This window comes from Stegostoma tigrinum, chromosome X (assembly GCF_030684315.1).
Source record: "Stegostoma tigrinum isolate sSteTig4 chromosome X, sSteTig4.hap1, whole genome shotgun sequence".
Classification (NCBI taxonomy): Eukaryota; Metazoa; Chordata; class Chondrichthyes; order Orectolobiformes; family Stegostomatidae; genus Stegostoma; species Stegostoma tigrinum.
Genome location: NC_081404.1, coordinates 14,970,471 through 14,983,651, shown reverse-complemented (window position 1 = coordinate 14,983,651; position 13,181 = coordinate 14,970,471). Strand labels below are relative to the sequence as shown.

General features: G+C 47.3%; 1 protein-coding gene across 4 annotated transcripts in view; it reads right to left on the bottom strand.

Annotated features, from left to right (window-relative positions):
• The window catches only part of asic1b (acid-sensing (proton-gated) ion channel 1b), a 743,124-nt gene that overhangs the window by 147,371 nt on the left and 582,572 nt on the right, over window positions 1-13,181 (bottom strand). The gene's annotated exons all lie outside the window — the stretch shown is intronic.

Here is a 13,181-nt window from a genome sequence, read left to right as displayed (position 1 = left end):
ACCTCCACACACACACACACACACACACACACACAGAGTGGCTCTTGTGCTCAGTGCTCAGTTTCCTTGTCCTCTCTTAGAGCTCCATCCTGCACTCTCCTCTGGGCTTGTCCCTTGCTACTCCCGACATCTGCCACTCACAATTCACTGATCTCACAGGATGACAACAAGCAGGAAATCACACACACACACACACACACATAGCACGAGGGAGAGCAGCTCCCTCTGTCAACCACATTCTGCACTAGCACAGGGGAGACAGAGTGGACTTGGAGCGAGAGAAGGGGGGGGGGGGGGGGGGGTGGGGGGAGACCGGGCACACACAACCAATTCAAGAGAGCTCAGATGCTGCCCAGAGCTTGCAGCTTGCTGGGGTGAATGACAGGGAGTCCCAGTGGCACCGCTGCTGTATAAACAAGGATTAAAACTCGCCAGTAAAAAAGGCACTGAAATTAATTCAAGTGACCCAGTGTGTACCGTCAGCAGCATTTAACGCTTTCCTACCCGTCCTTCGCTGATCCACTAATTTGCCAGAATAGGGCCAGTCAATTGGGGCTACGTGTATCCAGCAATGTTTTTTAAACTCTCTGGTAACAGGGTCGCATTCCAGTATCACACAGACTGCCCACCTTAGACATAGAGTAATACAGCGTGGAAACTGGCCCTTCGGCCCAAACTGGTCATGGTGCCCACTCAGCAAGTTCCAATCGATTTGGTCCATATCCCTCAAAACCCTTCCCATCCATGTACCTATCCAAATGTTTTTTAAAAAATGTTGCTATTGTATCTGCCTCAACCACTTTCTCCGGCAGCCCATTCCATGCACTTACCACTCTCTGTGTGAAGAAGTTGCTCCTCAGGTCATTGCTCCTCAATGCGCACTATGTTTGAAGTGCAGTTACCTGAGGACAACCTACGCTCGGTTAAAGAGTCAGGGACCCAGCTCCAAGTCCTACACTATCTCTCTGGCCAATGAGTGACCTATTTGAACCGTTGCAGTCTGTGTGGTGTAGATATAGCCTCTGTTTTGTTAGGGAGAGTGCCCCAGGATTCTGACACAAGGAACACTGATAGATTGGGGCGGCACGGTGGCTCAGCGGTTGGCACTGCAGCCTCACAGCGCCAGGGACCCGGGTCCGATTCCAGTCTCGGGCAACTGTCTGGGTGGAGTTTGCACATTCTCCCCGTGTCTGCGTGGGTTTCCTCCCGCAGTCCAAAGATGTACAGGCTAGGTGGATCGGCCATGCTAAATTGCCCGTAGTGTTCAGGGGTGGGATGCTTCAAGGGGCGGTATGGACTTGTTGGGCCAAAGAGCCTGTTTCCACACTGCAGGGAATCTAACTTACTCTAAAGATTTCCAAGTCAGGATGGTGAGTGGCCTGGAAGGGAAACCTGCCAAGTGGCGGTGTGCCCACGTACCTGCTGCCCCTGTCCTGGACAGTAGGAGATATGGCTTTGAAGGTGCTGTGATACAGGAACAAAGTGCAAACACAGGGCATCAGTGGTTGAGTGAATGGATTATCCTGGTTTAGCATCATAGTGAGTACCTGGCAAATGGTGACCATCCCCTTGGTGAGCAAGTGCCAGGCTGAGTCTCTTGGCACTTGTTTCTGACTATCACAGCGTCTGTGATTCCTACGAGACCAGCAGAATCACTCCGAGGAACCTACAAGGGCCAAGGGTTCTTGCTGTTAGCTTCTGTTTTGCCATACCCTTTCCTCAGTTAGCTGGCCTCGCCAGCTGGGGTCAGGGCAAACCCTAACTCTCCTTCTCTGCCCACCTCCTCTCACTTTCTTCAGGTCAGAGGAGTGGCCATGGGTACCCACATGGGCCCCAGTTATACCTGTCTCTTCGTGGGGTACGTGGAACATTCCTTGTTCCAGTCCTATTCCGGCTCCCACCCACAACTCTTTCTGTGATATATCGATGATATCATCGGTGCAGCTTCCCTCTCTCTCTCGTTTGTCAATTTTGCTTCCAATTTCTAGCTCACTCTCTGTTTCCAGGGTGTATTTTGCAGGCAGAACGTATATATTCTGCAAAGCAGTCACCCAGTCTATGCTTCATTTCCCCAATGTAGAGGAGACCACATTGTGAGCAGCAAATGCAGTCGACTAGATTCTGGGAAGTGCAGATGAAGTGTTGCTTCACCTGGAAGGTATGTTTGGGGCCTTGGATACTCGGGAGGGAGGAGGTAAATGGGCAGGTGTTGCACCTTCACCGGTTACAGTGGAAGGTACTGTAGGGCTGTGGAGGGGGTGTTAGGAATGGAGGAAGCGTGGAGTCGAGATACGGATCAGCCATTGATCTAATGGAGTGAAGGAACAGGAAAGAAGGGTGAAATGGTCTCCTCAGTTATTGCATAAGAAAACTTTAATAAGAAAACCTTTACGTACGTACGCAGTTACTGAAGCACTTCTGCACAACCTTTGCACATGAAGAACAAACAAACACCGGAATTTGACATTCCCTGCTATTGCAAAACAAAATGCCCAAGGCATTTCTTATACAGAACTATAGTGACATACATTTGAACCAGTGAGTGGTGATCCAGCTGGTTATCATACTTTGGCAGAATAACCTTAAATGGTGCCACAGACAAACTGGAATCATTGTGTATCAGGAGCAAACTCTCCACTGGTTGGAGACATACCTGACACATAGGAAGATGGTCGTGGTTGTTGGAGGTCAATCATCTCAGCTCCAGGACATCTCAGCAAGAGTTTCTCAGGGTAGTGTCCTGGGCCCAACCATCTTCAGCTGCTTCATCAATGACCTTCCCTCCATCATCAGGTCAGAAGTGGGGATGTTCACCGATGATTGCACAATGTTCAGAAACTCAACTGGACTTGCCACATAAACACAGTGACTACAACAGCAAGTCAGAGACAGAGAGTGGGTAACTTCCCTCCTGACTCCCCAAGAGCCTGTCCACCATCTCCAAGGCACAAGTCAGGAGTGTGATGGGATACTCCCCACTTGCCTGGATGGGAGCAGCCCCAATAACACTCAAGAAGTTTGACACCATCCAGGACAAAGCAGCCGCTTGATTGGCTCCACATCCACAAACATCCTCTCCCTCCCCCACCGATGCTCAGTAGCAGCAGTGTGTGCTATCTACAAGAAATTCATTAAGGACCCTCAGACAGCACCTTCCAAACTCACAACCACTTCCATCTAGAGGGACAAGGGCAGCAGATACATGGGAACACCACCCCCTGCAAGTTGCCCTCTAAGCCACTCACCGTCCTGACTTGGAAATATATCGCCGTTCCTTCACTGTCGCTGGGTCCAAATCCTGGAATTCCCTCCCTAAGAGCTTTGTGGGTCAACCCACAGCAGGAGGACTGCAGCAGTTGAAGAAAGCAGCTCACCACCACCTTCTCAAGGGGGCAACTAGGGACGGGGCAATAAATGCTGGGCCCAGCCAGCGATGTCCCGTAAATAAATAAGGAAAAATTGAGAACTCTTTAAAAAGTCTTTAATTCTTTGTAAAGTTCTTTAATCCTGAAACAATCCAAAGTACTCTAAAATTACAATTCATTCTTTCCTTTAATGCTGTCCAGGCTTCTGCTTTAGGTTGGTTGAATGAATTCGATCAGAGTTGGGCCCAGCCTGTAGCTTCAGTAACAACATGTGCTTCTGTCTCAAATAAGAGGGCTATTCTCTTTCCATTACCTTCCTGGTTGGAAACTGCAAACGTTCCTCATCCACGCTTTCAAACCACCTTCAGCCCTGCGTCCTTTCTTGTGAATGTAGATGACAGCACCTTTCGGGAGGGTTTTTCATGTGACTATCACTCTTGCTCTGTAGGATATATATACAGCAGCACAATGTGGACCCAGTCCATTGCCTCACGAGCACTGCTTTCTCTCCAATGTCCCCAGTGCAATGTGGACCTGTTCTTTTGTTGACATTCCATTATAACCCAGTGAAATGCGAAAAGCCTGTCATCAAACTCTTCTTCCATCACAGCCCAAAACTCAGAAACCTGATACACCACTTTGTACCCGCAATGCCTCATTTTCCTGTTTCAGAGATTCAGTTGGATTCTCAAGAACAAAAAGTCCATGGACAGCACGGTGGCTCAGTGGTTAACACCGCTGCTCCTCAGCAACAGGGACTTGGGTTTGACTCCAGCCTCAGGCAACTGTCTGTGTGGAGTTTGCATGTTCTCTCTGTATCTGCCTGGGATTCCTCTCACAGCCCAAAGATGTGCAGGTTATGTGCATTGACCATGGTGTTATAGACTAGGTGGATTGGCCATGGGAAATGCAGCGTTTTTCGGATAGGGAGGTGGATCGGGATGGGATGCCCTTTGGAGAGTTGCTGTGGACTCGATGGGCCGAGTGGTCTGCTTCCACACTGTAGGGATTCTGTGACTCTGGCAATTTTCATAGAGGTCTTTTGCAATTTGGGCTTCTCACTGAGGCCACACGCCTCAGTTTGCACATTTATTCTTCGGTGCCTGTGCAGTGAGTTTGCTCTGAGCTCTCATACCACTGTCCGACAGTTGAAATCCCTGGCAGCTCCACCACTATCTATCAGCACTGCCAACTGAACAATTTTAAGATTGGCTTGGATGCCATGTTTGAGAGAGTGGAATGAGCGGGAATATGGCACGTAATCAGTGAGGTGTCAAGTCTGAGTCCGAAGGGCACGAGGAAGTGCAGAGTTGCCTTCAGTTGTGTGCTATTCCATGTTTCAATCAAGTTGGTTGGCAGCAACCTGGTAAGGGTTGGGGCTTTTCTTGGCTAAATATCAGACACCGACCCACATGTGAGGCATATGAAGAAGACATGATCGCTTTGGCTATATGGCAGGGCCGAATTTTAAAGGAAACTGACCATGCCCAGAGTAGATACGTTACACTGAATGATAGATTGGGGCTTCCAGTTGCAGGTTATACCTCAGAAAGGAATCACCCTTTGATTTCAAAACAACCCCAGCAGAATCACTTTCGGAATTCTGCAGATGTTTCTGGCAACAGGCAGGATGGCTCTTAACTGGTGAACACCTTCAAATGAATGTTTAAAATCGAGCTCGAACATACTGCAAAGAAGGTGATTTGATGCTACTTGTGCTTCCTTCCAAACTAAAGGGATGAAGCATATGGAATTTAGAATTATTAAATGTAACAAAGCATCGAACAGTTTTGCTATGCTCCCTTGCCTTCAAAGAAACGAGCTTCAAGGAACCTTTATGCTGCTAGCTGGCTCAGGAACATCAGCGCTACCTTCACTTCTCACTTACTCTGGCTCGACATATTCCTATCATATGATCGTCCTGTCTCCGACGGCCCCAGTCTGTGAACACGCCACACTCTAAAGCAATGTGCAGACAAAGCAAGGGTGAAGTTCGGGGAAAACATTTTCACCCAGTGAGTAGTTAGGGTATGGAAGGCGCTGCTTGGAAATGTGTTGGAGCACAGAAATGGCATGGAGTGGTGTCAGCAGACCAGCTCTACAACATCTGCATTCTGCTCCTTTGTGCATTAACAAAGGTAGAAAGTGAATGGGTTCACATCTCTGTTCAAATAGATGCTGTCAAAATACACAATGCGTTCGTTTGCTTATTTCGTCAACAATTATTTTGAGGAAAGCATGCCCCCTAAATTCATGCAGTGCACCATCTCAATCCCATTGCTTGTAGTTGTCAGATGATTGTGCTGAGTTGGCGAAGCTAGTAGCAATGGTGGGACAAGTATCCCAGCATGCACAGCAAGACTGAAAGGTCTCTAGTAAAGTTAGTTTGTTATTATTCATTCACAGGGTGTGAGTGTTGATGGGTTAAAGTCATTGGGCCTTGCAGAAGCTGCTTCTACAACTTCATTCTCAGGAGGTTGACACTACTGGGAAGGTTTGTAGTTCTCGGGGAGTACAGGAAATCCACAATGCTGTTTGTAAGGGACTTCCAGAATTTTGACTCAGTGACAATGAAGATATTGTCTGCTGTTAGATTTGTCCTACTTTTTGTGTACAGGACATATCTGAGTAATTTCCCACATTGTCAGGTAGATGCATTGGAAAAGATGCAGAAGAAATTCACCAGGATGTTGCCTGGAATGGAGGGAAGGTCTTACCAGGAAAGGTTGAGGGAGCTAGGGCTTTTCTGTTTAGAATTATGAAGGATGAGAGGTGACTTGATGGAGGTGTACAAAATGATCAGAGGTATGGATAGGGTGGACAGCCAGAGGCTTTTTCCTCGGGTGGAGGTAGCTTTTACGAGGGGACATAGTTTTAAAGTGAGTGGAGGTAGATATAGTGGAGACGTCAGAGGTAGGTTCTTTACTCAGAGAGCGGTGGGGGCGTAGAATGCATTGCTGGAGAGGGTAGTGGAGTCGGCCTCATTAGGGGCATTTAAACGGTTATTAGACAGGCATATGGATGATAGTATAAGGTAGGGGTGGAGGTTAGGTAGACCTTAGGATTAAGATAAAAGTTCAGCACAACATCGTGGGCTGAAGGGCCTGTACTGTGCTGTACTGTTCTATGCCAGTGTCGTAACTGTACTGGGAACAGCATGGGAGGGTAACAGCAAGGTCTAGTCTTTAGTCAGGATGTTGTCAGGGTCTGTCACCCAAAAAGGTGCACTTATATATTTCAAATGAATGAAGATGGGAAATGAGAAAGGAATCCTGACAACAATTCGTCTGGATCAAACTCCAACGAGCGGGAGGCTTGTGTTCTGAGGGGTCACAACCGGTCCCACAAAAGGGCAGCAGCGCCATCTCGTGGCTGAATGAGCAGCTCAGGCACCTTGTGTGCAAAGAGAGACAGTTACCCTTCTGTCAGATGCCCAGAAAGGTCTTTGGCTTAAAATATTAACTGTATTTTCCCCTCTCCCCAGACGCTGTTGAATGTTTCCAGCAGTCTCTGTTTGTCTTTCAAATTTCTACCACTTTCTGTGGCAGTCAATTCCACAGGCTCCCCACTCTCTGGGTGTGCAGCTATGCAGCTGGCTCTATCCTCTTGGTAAATAGCTGTGAAGTATTTCATAGAATCCTTACAGAGCAGATAGAGGCCATTCAGCCCATTGGGTCTGCACCAATCCTTTGAAGAGCATCCTACCCTATCCCTGTGGCCCTTCATTTCCCATGGCTAACCCACTTTGCCTGCACACTATGGGCAACTAAGCACGACCAATCCACCTAACCTACACATCTTTGGACAGTGGGAGGAAACCAGAGCATCCAAAGGGGACCCACGTGGACGCTGAGAGAATGTGCAAACTCCACACAGACAGTCGCCCGAGGCTGGAATCAAACCCAGGTCCCTGATGCTGTGAGGCTGCAGTGCTAACCACTGAGCCACCATGCTTCAGACAAATGAAATTAGAGAATGATATAATCCTTCCTCCAGATTATAACAACTCTTGACATGAAAGAGAAATATTCTCTCACCTCCAATTTCATGAACATGGATTTTAAATCTACGTTGCCTGGTTACTGATCCTCCATCTAGACCCCTGTTGGTAGATACATGTTTTAGAAGAACATGACAGCATTTTCAAAGCTATCTTTAGATTAAAAGAAAATCCCTGCTCACTGCCTGATGTCCCAGCATCACTTACAGTGTTTGTGGGTGCTGGCCTGACCGCAATGGAGAATTGGAGATATTCAGGACAGTGAGCTTCAGGAGAGGTTGCTTCAAAACTGAAAGGTGTGCTGCTGAAGGCTGATTTAGATAGACGAGTTCCGAAAGGATGGGATCTTACCAATCCTGTTTCGGAAAATAAGATAACAAAGTGTGAAGCTGGATGAACACAGCAGGCCAAGCAGCATCTCAGGAGCACAAGATGCTGCTTGGCCTGCTGTGTTCATCCAGCTTCACACTTTGTTATCTTGGATTCTCCAGCATCTGCAGTTCCCATTATCCCTGTCTCGAAAAATGTCGGTTTTCAAAACGTGGCCATGTTCAAGGAAATAGGAGAATTGATTCACACACAGCAATTCCCCCACTGCAATGTGATAATGACCCGATCATCTGTCTTTACCAGGAGAACTCCCCCACTGCACTTCCAAAGATTTTCTCCTCTTGAAAGGGATTGGCAGAGCTTCAGTTTAACGTCTTTTCTGACAGATGGCACCTCTGGCAGTGCGGCACCCACTCAGCAAAGGCACTGGGAGTGTCAGCCGAGATTTGGTGTCAGATTCTCTGGAGTAAGGACTGCAGACATGGCTTTCTGCCACCAAGCTGCAGGTGACCCAGCTTTCACATCGAGCTGGAGCTATACTGCACAGAGGCCACACTGTGCCACATTACAGAGCTATGAGGAATGCTATTGGTCATGGTAGAAAAGCGACAGTAGCAACATGGATACAAAACTGGCCGAGGAATAGGAAACAGAGTAATTGTCAATGGATAGTTTTCAGGTTGGAGGAAGATTTGGAATGGAGTTCCCCAGTGGTCGGTTTGGAGACCCTCACTTTTCTTGATATAAAATTAATGATCTGGATTTTGGCGTGCAAGGGACAATTTCAAAATTTGCAGAAGACATGAAACTTGTAAGATTTGTAAACTGTGAGGAGGAGAGTGCTGAGCTCCAAAAGGACATTGTTGCTGGGGTGGGAGGGTTTGAGCTACAGGGAGGGGTTGAATAGACTGGGGCTATTTTCCCTGGAGCATCGGAGGCTAAGGGGTGACCTTACAGAGGTTTATAAAATCATGACAAACATGGAGAGGATGAATAGCCAAGGTCTGTTCCCCAGGGTAGGGGAATCCAAAACTAGAGGGGCATAGGTTTAAGGTGAGAGGGGAAGATATAAAAGAGACCTGAGAGGCAACTTTTTCATGCAGAGGGTGGTATGTATATGGAATGAGCTGCCAGAGGAAGTGGTGGAGACTGGTACAGTTACAGCATTTAAAAGGCATCTGGGTGGGTATCTGAATAGGAAGGGTTCAGAGGGATGTGGGTCAAATGTTGGTAACTGGGACTAGATTAATTTAGGGTATCTGGTTGGGATGGATGAGTTAGACCAGAGGGTCTGTTTCTGTGCTGTACATCTCTATGGCTCTGTGACAAGTTGGTGGATGTGGGTGGAGTGGTGAGTGATGAGGTTCAATGCAGAGAAGTGTGAGGGGATGCAGTTTTGTTGGGGGAACATTGAAAGACAATATAAAACAGGGGGTACGATTCTAAAGGGGGTGCAGGAGCAGAGGGAGCTGGGTATATCTGTGCACAGATCATTGAAGGCGCCAGCAGAGGTGGAGAGAGCAGTGAATAAAGCACACAGTGCCCGCAGCTTCATTAATTAGGACACAGAGTACAGGAGCAGGGAGGTGATGCTGAACTTGTACAAGACACTTGTTAGAGCTCAGCTGGAGGACTGTGTGCAGCTGTGGGCCCCACATTATGGGAAAGATGTGAGCGCATTGGAGAGAGTGCAGAAGGGAGTTACAAGAATGGTTCCAGGAATGAGAAACATCAGCGATGAGGATGGATTGAAGAAATTGGGACTGTTTTCCTTGGAGAGAAGAAGGCTGAGAGGGAGATCTGTTAGAGGTTTTCAACATCATGAGCGGGGGCTGGACAGAATAAACAGGGAGAAGCTGTTCCCACATGTAAAAGGAACTAGAACGAGAGGGGAGTGGATTGAAAGTGATGAAGCGAGGGGGATGTGAGGAGAAACATTCTCACCCAGCGAGTAGTTAGGGTGTGGAATGCACTGCCTGGAAAAGTGGGGGAGGCAGGTTCCATTGGGGCATTCAAGAGGGGCATTGGATGGTTATTGGGATAGAAATGGGGTACAGGGATATTGGAAAAAGGTAGGAGATTAGTACTGGAATGATGCCCATTTGAAGAGCCGGTGCAGGTACGATGGGCTGAATGGCCTTATTCTGCTCTGTATTAATTCGGTGAGTTGGAAGCGCTAAGACCAAGTGGTCAGCAAGTGATCTAGCTGATCCTGGTCTAACAGAGACCTGACGCTGGAGTTCTGTTGCACACTTTAAATGATGCCTTTCCCGTCCTAACAAGCTGCTTCACTTCGATGAGAGTGAAGCTATATATTTGATGAAAAGCCCCTGACTGGAATTTTTGACTGTTTCTCTCTACAGATGCTGCCAGGCCTGCTGGGCTTTTCCAGCATTCTCTGTTTCGTTTATTCCAGACCTCCAGCATCTGCAGTATTTTGCTTTTCTAGGATAAATATGGGACAAGGCTGATTTAGTTGCTCAGCAAACATTTTGAACATGTGTCAAAGCCAACTTAAAAACTCATAAAATCAATGCTCAAGGTTTAGTCACTGGGGCTAATATACACAAAGTGGTACAAACTGTTCTGCCCCAGTGCTCGGGAAGCAGGGAATGCTTGACAACACTGCCACCTGCTGGTAGGGAAGGGCATTTACCGAGCCTTCAGCGTACTGGCAGCTTCGAGTGTAACCTAAGCTAAAACAGACAGAAAAGTTACAACATTTTCCTTTCTTTCTCTACTGGAAGAGTTTTACAGTCTGCTACTAAAACAAAATGGGCTCATTTTTCTCTTAAATCCATCATAAGTTTTCCATCAAACTGTGATCGTCAGTTCTACTAAAACTCCCTGAATGTAGCTATCGCTGCCTCAGGGGAGACACATTGATGACAGCATCACAAGTCAATTATTCCCAAAAGCATACAGAGATGAGGAAGGTGGCGCAGTGGCAATTCCCTGCCTCTGGGGCCAGAAGGTCAGGGGTTCAAATCCCACCTGTTCCACAGGTGTGTGTCAACATTTCTGAACAGGTTGATTAAAATAGCTGTGCTGTTGAGGAAAGTGGGGCTGAACACACGTGTCAGCTGTCGATGGGCCAGTGTCCCACTTAGGAGGCAATAAATAATGGATACACAGCGGTAATTACAACAATCAGACAGGAGGAGGAGCCACCCCCAGGAAGCACTGGGGCCGATGGGCAGGGGGCAGAATCCCTGCGGGTGAAATGCCTGAACCCAATGCCCAGTGCACGGTTCAAGCCCACAGGTAGATTTGGTGGGAGGGAGGGAGGAAAAGACAGCCAAGCAGGATATCAGAGCTGAAATGGCACATGGGTGCTCCTTCCTCTTCAGTGTGGAACACAGGCGGTGGCAGAAGGTTTGGGTAGCTATGTTCACTGACTGGTATCTGCACACCATGAGATGGCGGGCAGTCCGATTGCCCTGTGAGCCAGCCCTAGTGCTTAAAGTGACCCTGGAAGAAGCAGCTAACAAATACAAAATCCTGCAGTGTGCCATACACTCATCGTCTTAAGGCTTTACAAAGTGGATCTTTTTACCAACTGAAATGAATCTCCAGCTCCCTCTTGAGGAAGGTTTGAACTGAGATGTTCAATGTTATTCTTCCACATACCCTCGACGCCCCCCCCCCCCCCCCACACACACAGCAGAGTGTGCTGAAGACAGCTTCAATAGCAGCTTTCAAAATAGAATTGGATTATTAGCTAAAGAGGGAAAATTTGCAAAGATGTTGCCACGATGAGTAGGCCTGAGTTACAGGGAGAAGCTGGCCAGAATAGAACCTTACTCCTTGGAATGTAGGAGAATGAGGGGTGACCTTATTGAGGTGTATAAAATAATAAGGGGCACAGATAGGATGAATGCATATAGTCTTTTTCCCAGGGATGGGGAATTGAAAACTAGAGGGCATTGGTTTAAGGGGAAGAGGGGAAAGATTTAAGAAGGGCAACTGAGGGGCAACTTCATCACACAGAGGGTGCCACATGTATGGAATGGGCTGCCAGAGAATGTGGGTTGAGGCAGGTATAATAGCAACATTTAAAAAAAATTTGGATAGGTTCATGGATGGGAAGGGTTTAGAGGGACATGGACCAAATGTGGGCAATTGGAACGAGCCGAGTGGGCACATGGTCAGCATGGACCAGTTTGGGCCAAAGGGCCTGTTTCCATGCTGTATTACTCTTGGAAAGATGTGAGCACATTGGAGAGAGCGCAGAAGCAATTTACGAGAATGCTTCCAGGAATGAGAAACATCAGCGATGAGGATGGACTGAAGAAGTTGGGACTGTTCTCCTTCGAAAGCTGAGAGGGAGATCTGTTAGAGGTTTTTGACATGATGAGTAGGGTGGATAGAGTAGTAAGGGAAAGGAACAAAATCCATTTTTAAAGTGATTTGCAAGAGGAGCAAATGTGATGTGAAACGTATCTTTTTCTGCCAGCGAGTAGTTAGGGTGTGGAAGGCACTGCCTGGAAATGTGGGGGAGGCAGGTTCCATTGAGGGTTTCAAGAGGGGCATTGGATGGTTATTGGGACAGAAATGGGCTGCCGAGATAGGGGGAAAAGGCAGGAGACCAGCACTCAAAGAACAGCACAGTACAGGAGCAAGCCTTTTGGCCAACTGAGACTCCACCAACACATTATAAGCGGGGAAAAAATGAACTTCTGCCTCTATGCAGTATGTATCCCTCCATTCCCTGCCTCTTCATGTACACATCAGGATGCATCTTAACCATTGCTGTTGTATCCATCTCCACCAGCTCCTCTGGCAAAGCATTCCAGGCACTTACTACTCTCTCTGCATGTTGTTCTGCTATAATGCGTGTTTCATTAATGCAAATTGGCCATAATGTGATTGATGAACACTAGATGCTGTTTGGATAACACAAACTTTCTGCTGTACAGGTACCGCAATTTTCTACAGCGATTTCCCTATAACGCAATTTTCTATAGCGTGAGGTCACACAAGAACACAACCATTGTGTGGTAGGAGAACTACCTGTATTAAAACCTGCCTCACACATCTTTAAACTTAGCCCCTTTTATCTTCAAACTCTGAGCCCTCGTAATTGACATTTCTACTCTGGGAATAAGACTCCAACTATCCACTCTAACTGTGCCTATCATAATTTTATTAACTTCTATCAAATCACCCCCTCGACCTCCAACAGTAATGATGTTTGTTTAATGAGCTGGTATCGATCTTTCTGTGACACACTAGTTAAATGTTGACATGAGCTTCACTCTTTTGAGAAGGTGCTGATTCATGTTGGGTTATAGCTGTCTGGTATCTCATGCATGTTGCCTGTCTTGTGTGCATGAGGCCAGACGAGGAGGTTTATTTGATGTTTTCGGATGCAATTTGGGTATCATTGGCAAGGCTGGCATTTGTTGCCTGCCCCTAATTGGGATTGTCCATGAACTGAATGGTTTGTTAGGCCATTTCAGAGGGCAGTTAAGAGTCAATCACAT